This window comes from Chiloscyllium punctatum, chromosome 14, assembly GCF_047496795.1.
Source record: "Chiloscyllium punctatum isolate Juve2018m chromosome 14, sChiPun1.3, whole genome shotgun sequence".
Classification (NCBI taxonomy): Eukaryota; Metazoa; Chordata; class Chondrichthyes; order Orectolobiformes; family Hemiscylliidae; genus Chiloscyllium; species Chiloscyllium punctatum.
In genome coordinates this window covers 43,064,846-43,079,772 of record NC_092752.1, presented here as the reverse complement: position 1 = coordinate 43,079,772, position 14,927 = coordinate 43,064,846, and the positions used below count along the sequence as shown (strand labels likewise).

Here is a 14,927-nt window from a genome sequence, read left to right as displayed (position 1 = left end):
CCTCCCCTCTTGTCGGCCCTTCGACATACTGTGTCAGGAAACCCTCCTGTACACATTGGATAAAAACTGATCCATCCGACCTACGAGAGCTATAACATTTCCAGTCAATGTTGGGGAAGTTAAAGTCTCCCATAATGACCACCCTGTTCCTTTCACTCCTACTGAGAATAATTTCGCTAATCCTCTCTTCCACCTCCCTGAAACTCTGTGGAGGCCTATAAAAAACTCCAAGCAGTGTGACCTCTCCTCTCCTGTTTATAACCTCAGACCACACTACCTCAGTAGACGAATCCTCATCAAAAATTCTCTCAGCCACCGTTATACTATCTTTGACGAACAAGGCCACGCCTCCCCCTTTTTTAACCCCTTGCCTGTTTTTAATAAAAGATCTAAACCCTGGAACCTACAACATCATTCCTCACCCTGCTCTATCCATGTCTCCAAAATGGTCACAACATCGAAGTCCCAGGTACCTACCCATGCTACAAGCTCATCTACCTTATTTCGGATACTTCTGGCTTTGAAGCAAACACACTTCAAACCAGTTTGCCGTCTACCAGTACATTCCTGTGACCCTGAAATCCTGTCCCTGTCCTTCCTACTCTCATCTTCCTGTGCATTGCAACTACAGCTCTGGTTCCCATCTGATCTAGTTTAAACCCACCCGAATAGCACCAGCAAATTTCCCATCCAGGATATTAGTACCCGTCTGGTTCAAGTGAAGACCGTCCTGTTTGTACAGGTCCCACCTTCCCCAGAATGAGCCCCAATTATCTGAGGACCTGAAAACCTCCCTCCTGCACCATCCCTGCAGCCACACGTTCAGCTGATATCTCTCCCTATTCCTTGCCTCACTATAACGTGGCATGGGTAACAAACCAGAGATAACAACTCTGTTTGTTCTAGCTCTCAGCTTCCACCCTAGCTCCCTGAAATCCTGCCTTACATCCCTATCCCTTTTTCTACCTATGTCGTTGATACCTACATGGACTACGCCTTGAGGCTGGTCACTCTCTCCCTTCAGGACCCCAAAGATATGATCCAAGACATCATGGACCCTGACACCTGGGAGGCAACACACCAACGGCGAGTCTCATTCGTTCCCTACAAACCTTCCATCTGAGTCTCTAACTATTGAGTCCCCACTGACTAACACTCTCATCCTTTCCCTCCTTCCCTTCTGTGCAACAGGGACAGACTCTGTCCCAGAGACATGAGCCCCACTGCTCGCCCCTGGTAAGTTGTCCCCCTCAACAGTATCCAAAACGGTATTCATGTTTTTCAGGGGAACGACCAAAGGAGATTAGATTACTTTAGATTAGATTACTTACAGTGTGGAAACAGTCCACACCGACCCGCCGAAGAGCACCCACCCATACCCATTTCCCTACATTTAACACTACGGACAATTTAGCGTGGCCAATTCACCTAACCTGCACATCTTTGGACTGTGGGAGGAAACCGGAGCACCCGGAGGAAACCCACGCAGACACGGGGAGAATGTGCAAACTCCACACAGTCAGTCGCCTGAGGCGGGAATTGAACCCGGGTCTCTGGCACTGTGAGGCAGCAGTGCTAACCACTGTGCCACCGTGCCGCCCACGGTGAGATCCCTCCACTGACTGTTTTTTTCCCTTTTCAGACAGTCGCCCAGCTTTCTTTATGCCTCAGAGTAACTACTTCCCTTTAACTCCTATCTATCACAGCCTCTGCCTCCCAAATGATCCGAAGTTCATCCAGCTCCCACTCCAGTTCCCTAAGACAGTATTGGAGGAGTGGGAGTTGGGTGCACTTCCTGCACTTGGATGGGACACTGATGGTGTCCCTGACCTCAAACACCATGCAGGAGAAACATTGCTCTCCCTGCACTGCCATCCCTTCTAGTCCCCCAGACACAAAGTAAAAAAGAGACACTTACCTGATGTGTCCCCGGTCTTTGAGGTTAGAGGAGGTGGTTGGGTGGGAGGCCCTACAAAGGTAGGGTCTTGGGTTCAGAAGACACTGACTTATATAGCAAGACAGAAATAAAAATAAGAAGTCCCTCCTTTCCCAGAAGCCTCTGCCCTCTGTCTTCAAATTTAAAAGCACAAATCAGTGACTCACCGCTCCTGGCAGGCCCCTGGTGCAAGCTCCCACCCTTTGAGTTGCTGCTGCCGCTGTTCTACAGTTACAGTTGGCATCACAAAATGGCACATGTCTGCAGAATCTAGACAGCCAATCTACTCAGTATAGATTCACAAATGCTGTCTTCAAGTAACTGAAACAGATGTAGAAGTTTAATCTCAGCTTTTGGTTCTGGACTCTATCACCATCAGGTTACTTGTAACGCACCACCAAGACATTTCTCTGACTTAATTGTTCAGCATTATGCAGTTACCACATTGTCCCTCCACAGCTTTTAATAGAGCAGTGGAGGAAGTTGGAGAGAAGTGAAAATTATAAACCTGTTGATTTTCACCTATTTTCATTGCTCCTCAGCGGCTTCTGCCAATTTCCAGAGAGGGATTGGAAGAATCTCCGTGGAACTTCAGGGCTGTCATTAAAAAAAAGACACGCAGCCTTCCCGCTTCGGAAGCTCTGACTGGAACTGAGATCATGTTCTGCAAAAGGTTTTTCCTATGTTATAAATTATGATGTTTATTTGGGTGGCCAGAAAGGAATTTTCCATATTTTGCCTCTATTTGGCATTTTATCTGGCTTTCCAACTGTTCCCGTAAATTACATGCCTCCTGCTGGGTACAGAATATCTTAATCTTGAAATAAAGCATCACAATTATATGGAACAAGCTGTGGGCTTTTGTGGGCTCGTAAGTTTGCATACCATGCAGTGTGTTCTTTGGAGGAACTGCATCTACTAAATTAACATAATAATGCAGATAACAGACACCAAAGGCTCACTGATGTTGACAATTGATATACTCCATATACTGAGAAATGTTATTATGAAGAGTAGTTTGTATAATGTGTGCTGTGCCCTTATATAGCTGCTGGAAATTTACATTCTCTTCATTGGTTCTGCAGTCGTTGTCATGGCTGCAATTGCAGAAGATGTTTTAAGTCGTGACTTTAGATACACTCTTTGTCAGTGGCAATCCAGTTGCTAGGGAAACACAATTGCTGCATGATTTTTTTTTACCATGTAGATGAAGTAAAATAGTTCTTTCAGTTTCAAAAGACTGTGTTTTCAGCAATATCATATAGGGTATGCAAACTGTTCAAAGAAAGTCATTTCTGATAGGCTAAAGAATTTGTCATATGGTATAAATAAAAATATGCTAGATTGAAAATGTATTCAATGCTTAAAGGTGATTAAATATTTATAAATTCATAGAAATTATGCAAGTTCTCTTTGAAAATAATAAATTTGTGATTCTAGTGCATGTTCTCTTGTGAGGAGCCATTATCTTGGCAATCAGTTAGAAATTATCTTCCTATTTCTTGCTTATACAAGGTGTAGCTGTAGGAAATGGGAAGGGTTGAAGTCAGTGAGGAGACATGAAATGAAAAAGAGCACAGAGGCTGCCCAGCACAAGCAACTCTGAGGATTAAGTCCATGACACCTCAAAGTAGGCAGTGACATGACATTCAACTGCTTCCTCCACCAGAACCGAAACTTTCACCTCAGTGAGTACCTTAGCTGGTGCAGGCTTTGGGACATTAACTAGTGACAACATCACGGACAGATGTCCACAACCACGTGGATGAAGAATTGCCGAGGTATCTGATGTTCCGAGGACTGCTGGAGACAATATGCCTACCCAGCCCCATGTGGATGATGTGTTTCTGTACTCATCCTTAACTGACATGTTTAACCATTGGAGACAGGCAGAGGAACATCATGGATAGCTGCTGGAGGCTTTCACTAGACTGGAGTTAAAGGTAGACTCATCCATCTTCTGTCTACAATGATGGCTCTGGCCTGGCTGCCTTCATGGAAAGGGTGATGGCTGTCTTGGAGATATAGGACCATTAGAATGTCCAGTGGCTGCTGGATATCTGCTCAGAGCTGCATCGCCATTGCTCTAGTGCTGTGCATCAGTGGGAAGTTGTGTGGGGGATGAGGCATCTCTACCTCACTCCAGGTGCTCCTTCTCAATGATACTTATTTTTATTCACATGTGGGACGTGGACGTTATTGACTGGCAAGCATTTGCTGCCTATCCCTAGTCCTCGAGCTAAAGAGACCTACAGACCTGCCCATGCCACCCAGTTTTCACAATTTAAACTAGTCCCATTTGCCTGCATTTGTTCCACATCCCTCCATGTCTATCCCATCCATGTGCCTGTCTAAATGTTTCTAAAATGACAAAATTGTACTTGAGTCCAGAACTAGAGGGCATAGGTTTAGGGTGAAAGGTATAAAAGAGATCTAAGGGGCAACTTTTTCACGCAGAGGGTGGTATGTGTATGGAATGAGCTGCGAGAGGAAGTGGTGGAGGGTGGTACAACTGAACATTTAAAAGGCATTTGGATGGGTATATGAATAGGAAGGGTTTGGAGGGATATGGACCAGGTGCTGGCAGGTGGGACTAGACTGGGTTGGGATATCTTGTCAGCATGGATGGGTTGGACCGAAGGGTTTGTTTCTGTGCTGTACATCTCTATGACGCTATGACTCTATGGTACTATCTCCGACAGCCTGTTGCAAATGCTCACCACCTTCTGTATGAAAAAAAGTGCCCCTCTGCACTCTTTTGTATCTCTCCCCTTTCACCTTAAACCTATGCCCTCTAGTTTTAAACTCCCCTGCCATGAGAAAAGCTCTCGGCTATCTACCTTATCTATCATGAGATAGAGCTCCTAATGTTGCCTGACTTGCTGTGTTCTTCTCGCCTCCTGCTTGTCTACCTTAGATTCCAGCATCTGCAGTGTTTTGTCATCCACCTTATCTACGCCTGTCATGACTTTGTAGACCCCCAATAACCTAAATCTCCTCCACTCCAGTGAAAAAGTCTCAGTCTATCCAAACTCTCTTTACAACTTCAATCTCCCAGTCCAGGTAGCACCCTTGCAAAATTTTTTCTGCGCTCATTCCAGTTTAATAATATCCTTTCAGTTGTAGGGTGACTAGAACTGTAACAGTCCTTCAGTGTGGCCTCACCAGTTCTGCTTGCTCTGCTATTGAAAGCATATGAGGCAGGTACAGCTACATCATGATGCAACAACTCCGACACTTGATGCTCTGACCAATGAAAGCAAGCATGCCAAAAGCTTTCTTCACTGCCCTGTCTACTTCTGACTCCATTTTCAGGGAGCTATGAACCTGTAACCCCAGATCTCTTTGCTCTATAACAATCCTCAGGACACTGCCATTGAATGTGTAAGTGCTGCCCTGGTTTGCCTTACCAAAGTGCTGTACCTTGCATTTATTCAATTTAAACTCTATCTGCCATTCCTCAGTCCACTGGCCCAGTTGATCAAGATCCTGATGCATTCCCAGATAACTTTCTTCACTGTCCACGATACCACTAAACTTGGTGTCATCTGCATAGTTATTCTTGAGAAGGTGTTGGTGAGCTGCAGACTATGTGCTGTAGGTAGACCCAGAATGCCCTGAGGGAACAAATTCCAGCTCGGAATTAAATACTTGATGATGCCAGCAGGCACCCATAGCAGGAATAACAGGGAAGCATCTCCCATGAGTTCCATTTAAAGATAATCCAGAGTAGGCCTCCTCCTCATCCTCTCCTCTGCCAGTAACCCCATTGCCTGCAACAGATCAGGCCATGGATCTCCATCTGTGCTGAAATCTCTCACCACACAGAACACACCCAAAAAAGTCTTCACAACTGACTTCCAATCAAGCCTCCCCATTCCACAGACTCCTTCATCAGCCTCCAAAACTCTCCCTCTACCTGATTCCTCCATCTTGGCATTTTACCTGAACGCAACCTGTTCATCAAAAACTGTCAACCTGACATTGTCAGATCCAACCCTGGCTTTGTCAAGAAGCCTGCTGACAAAGGTGGTGCTTTTGTTGTCTGGCCTACTCACCTCTACATTGCTCTTGGGCACCTCCTCCTTTCGCAGCCCCAAACATGATCCCACCATTCAACACCAAACGATTCTGTCCACAACAGTCACTAATCTCATTTTATTTGATGATCTCCCCTGACTATCTCCAAGCTTATAGTCCCTCATCCCCCTACAGCCCACTTCTACCTCCCTCCCAATATCCATAAACTGGACAGCCTGGGCAGACGCATTGTTTCTACCTGCTCCTGCCCCATGAAACCCATCTCTTCCTGAATTGATCCAATCTTTCCGCCCATTGTCCATTCCCTTCCCAATTACATCAATGATTCTTCTGACGCTTTACATCAGTTTACAAAGTTCCACTTTGTGGACTCCAGCTGCCTCCTCTTCACCGCAGACATACAATCACTTTACACAATCATTGCCCGTCAGGATGGACTGTTCAAAAAAGCTTGAACAGTCCTCTTCTCTGCCTGTCTGAACTCATTCCCACTTTGAGCAACAATTCCTTTAAGTCCTCTCGCTGCCTTCAGGTGGAAGGTGTGGCCATGCACCCCAGTGGGCCCCAGTTATGCCCATCTCTTTGTGGAGCAATCTGACTCGTGCCCCCCCCCCATCCCCCCCCACAACTCTTTGTCCGGTACATCAATGACAGCATCAGTGCTGCTTCTCTCTCTCATTCAGAAATAGAAAAATGTATTAATTCCACTTCCAATTCCCACCCTGCTCTTACATTCATGCGGTCCACCTCTGATTCCTTCTTTCCCTTCCTTGATATATGTTTGCATTTCTGGTGTTTAGTTGGCCTCCAATATCCACTACAAAACCCACTGACTCCCACAGTTGTGAAGACTCTATTCCATTCTCCTAGTTTCTCTGTCTCTGTCAGATCCATTCTGATGATGCCAGCTTCCAGAAGGGGTTCTCAAAAGTGTCCACCTTTTTCCTCGACAAAGGATTCCCCACCATGTGCGGTTGATGGAGTCTTCAGCTGTGTCTGACCCACTGCCCATATTTCTGCCCTCACTGATTCTCTTCCCTCCCACCGCATCCTCACCACCATCCCAGCAAATCCACAACTAAAGGACGATTAGCCACAATTTCTGCTATCTCCAGTGTAATGTCAATACCAAACACATATTCCTTTCCCTTCTTGTGTCAGCATTCTGCAGGGACCATCCTCTCTGGATACCTTGGTCCACTCCTCCTCCACTCCCAAGACCTCTGTACAATTGCAGAAACGGTAACCCCTGCTGATTTACCTCCTCCCTCCTCACTAGCCAAGGTCCCAAGCACACTTTCAATATGAAGCAGTGATTTACCTGCACTTCACTCAATCTATTAAGCCTACTGTCTTCGCTGCTCACAATGTAGTCTGCACAAATTGGGGAGACAAAGTGCATTCTGGGCAACGACTTTTCAGAATGCCTGTGTTCTATCTGCAAAAATGACCCTGAGCTTCCCTGTCGCCTGCCATTACAACATACCACCCTGTTCCCTGGCCAACATCTTTGTCTCAGGCTTGCTATAATGGTCCAGTAAGCCTCAGCGCAAGCTGGACGGACACCATCTCATTTTCTACTTGGAGACTTTGCAGCCTTTAGGACATAATATCGAGTTCTGAAATTTTAAAGTCTGGGGATCTTTATCCATGTCCTTACCGCAAACCCCACATCACATGAAATGATACCACAACCAGGAGAAAGTGAGGACGGCAGATCAGAGTCAAAAAGTGTGGTGCTGGAAAAGCACAGCCAGTCAGGCAGCATCCAAGGAGCAGGAGAGTCGACGTTTTGAGCTTAAGCTCTTCATCAGGAATGTTGGGAATGAAGAGCTGATGAAGAGCTTACACCCAAAACATCGACTCTCCTGCTTCTTGGATGCTGCCTGACTGGCTGTGCTTTTCCACCACCACACTTTTTGACTGAGACCACAACCAACCCATTGCCTCCATTAACAGCTATTGATTCTCCCAGGCCGATCATTGGCCATTCCTTTATCTGCCTAACGACTGTTCTCTCTCATTTAAAAAAAAGCCAAAAGAACTGTGGATGCTGGAAATCAGAAACAAAAAAAAAGAAATTGGTGGAAAAATAGGTGGGTGGCACAGTGGTCAGCACTGCTGCCTTATAACGCCAGAGACCCGGGTTCAATTCCCACCTCAGGCAACTGTCTGTGTGGTGTTTGTACATTCTCCCCGTGTCTGTGCGGGTTTTCTCTGGGTGCTCCAGTTTCCTCCCACAGTCCAAAAATATACAGGTTAGGTGAATTGGCCATGTTAAATTGCCCATAGTGTTAGGTGAAGGGGTAAATGTAGGGGAATGGGTTGCTCTTCAGAGGGTCGGTGTGGACTTGTTGTGTCGAAGGGCCTGTTTCTACAGGTAAGTAATCGAATCTAATCAGCAGTATCTGTGGTGAGAAATCAGAGTTAATGCTTTGGGTCCAGTAACCCTTCAGAACTGATGGTAGCTAGGAAACTGTTGGTTTTCATTAAGAAGATAGGATGGGGTTGGCATTAGAACCCAGAGAGAGAGAAAAACAGTTGGACAGGCAAAGGAGTAGATAACAGCCAGCCTAGGAGAATGAATAACTGGTAATGGGAACTATTAATGGCTAACAATTGGCTGTATGTAACAGCAGACCATGTGACAACAAGGATGGGTGTGTGTCGGTAGGGGAAAGCATAGGGAAGGTGCTCTCTCTCCCTTTATTTCTCTCTTTCTCTCTCTCTCTCTTTTTCTCTGACTCTCCCCCTCTCTGGTTTCAATTTTCACCTATCATTTACTGCAACCCCCTACCCCCACTGCATACATACCAACCCTTTCCTAGCTACAATCAGTTCTGAAGAAAGGTCACTGAACCAAAACATTAAATCTGCTTTCTCTCCACAGAAGCTGCCAGATCTGCTAAGTTTCTTCAGCACCTCCTGATTTTATTGTCATGTTCCTTTCTTGTGGATCCATGTTCATCTGCCCATCTGATATATGACAACTCCATGCCTTCTAAAATGTTGGACACTGAACTTTGAACTTGTTACTTTTATCAGACATTTTTCAAATAATAATATCCAAATATTCAGTTTGGTGCAGGATGCCAACAGCACAGTGACACCTGCTCCAATAGCCCATGATACATCTGTTCCCTTGTTCACCGCTGCAGATATCACATTGGAGAGTCAACTCAAGGAAAGCATTGGGCCTGGAGAGTGTCCCCGGTTGAGCACTCAGATCCTTTGTGGACAAACTTCTCCCTTCTACAAGCCGTAGTCCCCACCAGATTTAAAAAGAACACCATCATCTCCATACCTAAAACAGCATATGTAATGTGCCTTAATGACTACTGCCTAGTGGCTCTGACCTGAACAATCATGAAGTGCTTCGAGAGGCTGGTCATGGCCCACATCAACTCCAGTCTCTCAGCTGGCCTGAATCCCCTACAATTTGCCTACTGGCATAACAGGTCCACTGTGGATGCCACAGCCCTAGCCCTGCACTCATCCCTGGAGCATCTGGACAACAGGACACCTTAGCCAGACTCCTTTTCATTGATTGCAGCTACACTCTGAACATCATTATCCCCTCCAGATTGATCTCAAAACTCAATGATCTTAGTCTCAGCTCTGCCTTCTGCGGCTGGGTCCTCAGCTTTCTGACCCACAGACCGCAGTCAGTGAAGATAAGTAACTACACCTTCTCCACAATTATACTTAACACTGGAGCCCCCCAAGGATGCATCTTCATCCCCCTACTGTACTCCCTGAAGACTCATGGCTGTGTTGTCAAAATCTGAATGAATGCCATCTATGAGTTTGCTGATGACACCACTGTGGTAGGATGGATATCTAACAACGACGAGATGGAAGATAGGGGGTTTGGTGATGTGGTGCAATTAAAACAACATTGGTAAAACTAAAGAACTGATCATTGACTTAAGAAAGGAGTAGAACACACCCCCACCTACATCAATGGAACTGAGGTCAAGTGGATGGAGAGCATCAAGTTCCTCAGAGTGACAATAACCGATAACCTATCCTGGTGTTCCCATATAGATGTGATGACCAAGAAGGCTCAACAATGTCTGTTTTTCCTCAAGCTGCTCAGGAAATTTGGCATGTCCATAATGACCCTCACCAATTGAAAGCATGCTCTCTGGATGCATAACGGCCTGGTATGGTAACTGCTCAGCTGAGAATCGTAGGAGGATGGTGTGAACAGACCAGGGCATCATGGGAGTCAACCTGCCATCCATAGGACCTAATTACATGGCTTGCTGCCACAGAAAGGCTGCCAACATCATCAAAGACCCTTCTCACCCTGGTAATGATCTCCTACAACCTCTTCTGTCAGGCAGAAGATACAGAGCCCTGAACACATGCACCAGCAGGTTCAAGAATAGCATCTTCCCAGCCATTATTAGACTATCAAATGGACTCTCTAACTTCAAATAATGCTGATCTTGCTAATGTTGATCTCTCTTGTATGCTCTGTACAAAGTTACTGTATGCCTCTGTCTATATCATTTCTTCTGTATGTCATTGTTTACTATGATCTGTCTGTACTGTTTGTAAACAAAGCTTTTCGCTATACTTTGGTACACATGACAACAAATAAATAAATAACATTTTGTTGTCTCTGGGTTTGGCTAGGCTCTTGCATTCCAGATGTTACAAAAAAGTATTTTTAATCAGCCAGTTCAAAGTTGCTATCACATATCTCTAGAGCTGATGGGACTGAAACGTGGGCCTCCTGATCCAGGGATTGGGACACTACCACTGTGCCACAAGAGTAATACTTCTCATTGTGCTACCTTATTCTAATATTCTAAGTTGTTGCAATATTTTACTGGATCCATTTGATCAGGGAACTGGTCCGCAAACAGAACACCATCGTGCTCAGTTCTGTAACTGACAAAAAAAACATATTGAAGCACTACCTCATCCCACTTTTCACTCTTTGAAGAAGTGGGTGTGGGGCCTTCCTGGGCCTCGCATCTACTTTCAGTGTTGTGTGTTCTTAGCTTTGAAAGGCCTCTGAATACTTTTGGAAATTGTCTTTTAATTTCATTGATTTGTTCCTGTTTGTGCATTCTTCCATTTTAAGAATGCGATTGCTTAGCAATGAGCACGTCTGTTTCTCTGTGACATACAACGCTTCTGAGATTTCTCTGCCCATGTATTTTAATATTGCATGAAGATGACCTTTGAATTTCAGAGTAATTCTGCCTGGACTTCGTTCAATGAATGAAGGCTGCAGGGTTACGTTTTGCATCTATCAGAGGCCATATTGATAGAATGGTGGTTCCAGCTCTTGTGTGTAATGTAAAATCTGTATTTTGCCTAAGCATTTCAATGTTTGCACTCTAGTATTGATTCTCATACTCAGTGATTTCTCCCAGGGGACATAAGACCAGAACATATAGGAACAGAATTCAGCCACTTGGCCCATCAAGTCTGCTATGCTATTCAATTGTGACGGATATGTTTCTCAACCTCATTCGTCTCCCATGCATTTTTGATCCCTTACTCATCAAGAACCTATGTATCTCTGTCTTAAATGCACTCAATGATTTGACCTTCACAGCCTTCTGTGACAGTGGGTTCTATAGATTCATCACCCTCTGGTTGAAGGAATTCCTCCTCAGTTCAGTTCTAAAGGGTTGTCCCTTCACTCTGAGGCTGTGCCCTTGGGTCCTGGTCTCTCATGCTAGTGGAAACATCTTCTCAACATCCACTCCATTGCAGTATTCTGTAAGTTTCAATGAGGTTCCCCTTGATCCTTCTAAACTCCATTGACAGCTTTCATGCCTACCAGTTACTTCAACTATCTTTGAGTCATCTGAAAACTTAGCAACAATGCCCTCAGTTCCTTCGTCTAGATCATTAACGTGTAACATTGTGGTTCCAATACTGACCCTATGAAAACTCCACTAGTCACCAGCTGCCATCCTTTATCCCTACTCTCGCCTTCAGCTAGTCAGCTGTCTATGCCAATACCTTGCCCCTAACCATATGGACTCATCTTATTCAGCAGCCCCCTGTCAATAGATCACGTCCACTGTCTCTCCTTTGTCTAACTTGCTCATTACCTCCTCAAAGAATTATAACAGACTTGTCAGGCATGACCACGCCTTGATGAAGCCGTGCTGATTCAGTTGTATTTACTATGTACTTCCAAATACTCAGTAATCTCTCAATAATAATGAACTCTAAAATCTTCCAAATGACTGAGGTCAGGCTTCCCAGCCCATAATTTTCTGTCTTCTGCTTCCCTCCATTCTGAGACCCCCGCTGACTTCAGTGATTCCTGAAAGATTACCACCAATGCCTCCACAATCTCCTCAGCTATTTCCTGCCAGAACCTGGGGTATAGTCCGTCTGGGGCCAAGACCGTAGTGCTGGAAAAGCACAGTAGGTCAAGCATCATCCAGGGAGCAGGACAGTCGAAGTTTCAGGTAAAAACCCTTCGTTTCTGATGAAGGGCTTTTGCACAAAATGTCGACTCTCCTGGTTCTCGGATGCTGCCTGACTTGCTGTGCTTTTCCAGCACCACACTCTCGACTCTAATCTCCAGCATCTGCAGTCCTCACTTTCATATAGTCCAACTGGTCCAGGTGATTTATCCACCTTAGATCTTTCAGTTTCCTCAGCACCTTCTCCTTTGTGATGGCCACTACTCTCCTCTGCCTCTCACTCTATTGAAGTTTTGCGAAGACTAATGCAAAGTACCCATTTAGTTCTGCCATCATTTCTTTTCTCCCCCATTACTACTTCTCCACCCTCCTTTTCCAGGAGTCCAAAGTCCAATCTTGCCTCTCTCTCACTTTTTTAATATAACTTAAAAGAACTCTTGGAATCATCTTTTATATTATGAACTAACTTGCCCTCCCTCCTTTACTCCCTTTTAATACTGTTACATCTGATTCCAGATTCTTCCTCTCAAATGGCAGGGTGAATTCTACCATATTATGGTCACTGTTCACTAGGGGGTTCCTTCACCTTAAGCTCCTTAATCAAACCTGCCTCAACACACATCACCAAATTCAGAATTGCCTATTGGCTGGTGGGTCTACCACAAGCTGCTCCAAAAGAAATCTTTCGACATTCCACAAATTTCTTTTCTTGGGATTCTCTCATTTTCCCAGCCCATCTGCATGTTGAAGTCCCCCATGATTATTGTAATATTGCCTTTCTTACATGAATTTTCCACCTCCTACTTTAATTTCTTTCCCTCTTGCTGAATTCTTTTAGGAGGCCTGTAAATAACTCCTTTCATGGCCTTTTTCCCTTTGTGACACACACAGATTCTCGGCCTTCTGACCCTATATCGCTTCTTTCTCTTAAGTTAATTTTGTTCCTCACTCTCAAAGCAACCCCATCCTCTCTGCCAATCTGTTTGCCCTTTCAAGACATTGCATTTCCTTGGATATTTAGTTTCAAGCCCTGATCCACTTGCAGCCATATCTCTGTAATACCCACAACATTGTACCTATCAATTTCAATCTATGCTGCAAGCTTATTTATTTTGTTTTGTATACTGTGTAGATTTAAGTATCACATTCTCATTTTCCGTTAACCACCCCCTTCTCGTAATTGTCGTAATCCGCTGTGCCTGAAGTTAGATTCTTTACATTTTCCATACTGTCCATTCTCTTACTTGTTCTGGAAACTTTAATAACCTCGCCTGTGCCCTCCCCAGTTAAAAACTCCCCAGACTACTTAAAATCCTTGTGACATCAATTATCCTTGATTTGCAGAAGCAATTCATCAACTTTATTCTGAATACTTTGTGCATTAAGATACACAAACTTTAAGTTAGTTCTATTAGCAAGTTTCTCTACACTTTTGAGGTTCCTTGGTACATTATGATATCCACATATTCTGTCCCTGGTAACAATCCTATCACTCACTAGCAATCCTACCTCCTCCTTTGATTTTATGGTTTTCCCTGCAACTGATCCCACCTCACCTACTTCGTGTGAAGTCCTATCTACAGCCTTAGTTTTGTGTTTTGCCAGAAACCCAGTCCCACATGATTCAGGTAGAGTCTGTATCATTAGAATGGCTCCCTCCGTCCATAGTACTGGAGCCAATATCCCATATTCAAATCTGTTTCTCCCACACCAATCCTTAAACTGTGCATTTCCTTCTTTAATCTTGTTGACCTTGTGCCAATAAGTTCTTGGGCCAGGCCATATTACCTTTTTGGTTCTGCTATTGAATTTGATGCTCTTATTCCATCATCAGAACCTCTTTCCTTGTTCTATCTATATCATTTGGTACCAATGTGAACCACAACAACTGGGTCATTCTTCTCTCACTCCACGTTTCTCTGCAACCTCGATGAATCTGAGCACCAGATACAGCCTTTAGAACTTTTGATCCTGGCTATAGATATACAATGTGTAGAAAGCCATTCCTGGAAATATTGCAATAACAGATTGATGCATGGAGATGACAGAGCAAGCCCCCAATTCAGCTCCTTGCTCCAAAAATAAATTTAATACAAAATCCCCTGCATTAGGGAGATATCGTATATTAAACTGATAAGAACAGAAACTAGACATATTCCAAGCCCCTTCAAATTGACCCCACCACCAGACATATAATCCCCTTCCCACCCCTAATAGCATTCCGAAAGACCATTCCCTCTGTGACTCCCTCGTCAGGTCCACACCACCCACCAGCCTGGCATCATCCCCTGGCACCGCAGGTAGTGCAAAACCTGTGCCCACACCTCTCCCCTCACAGTTGCAAACTAGCAACATTTATGAACTATAAAACTATGTACAGAAGAATGGTGGAAAAGACTTCACTCATGCCTTCTTCCATCAGATGATCTGATAATATAGCTCATGTTTAGGAGCTACTGTTTAATTGCTGATAGTTAAAGGGTTTACTTCATAAATTGCTTGCTCAGAATGTACTATTTCTGCACCAACCTCTGCCATTCCGC

General features: G+C 44.6%; 1 pseudogene; it reads right to left on the bottom strand.

The window, feature by feature from the left end:
- Window positions 1–14,374: 14,374 nt before the first annotated feature.
- Window positions 14,375–14,580, bottom strand: LOC140485796 (U2 spliceosomal RNA; annotated as a pseudogene).
- Between the last annotated feature and the right edge of the window lie 347 nt (window positions 14,581–14,927).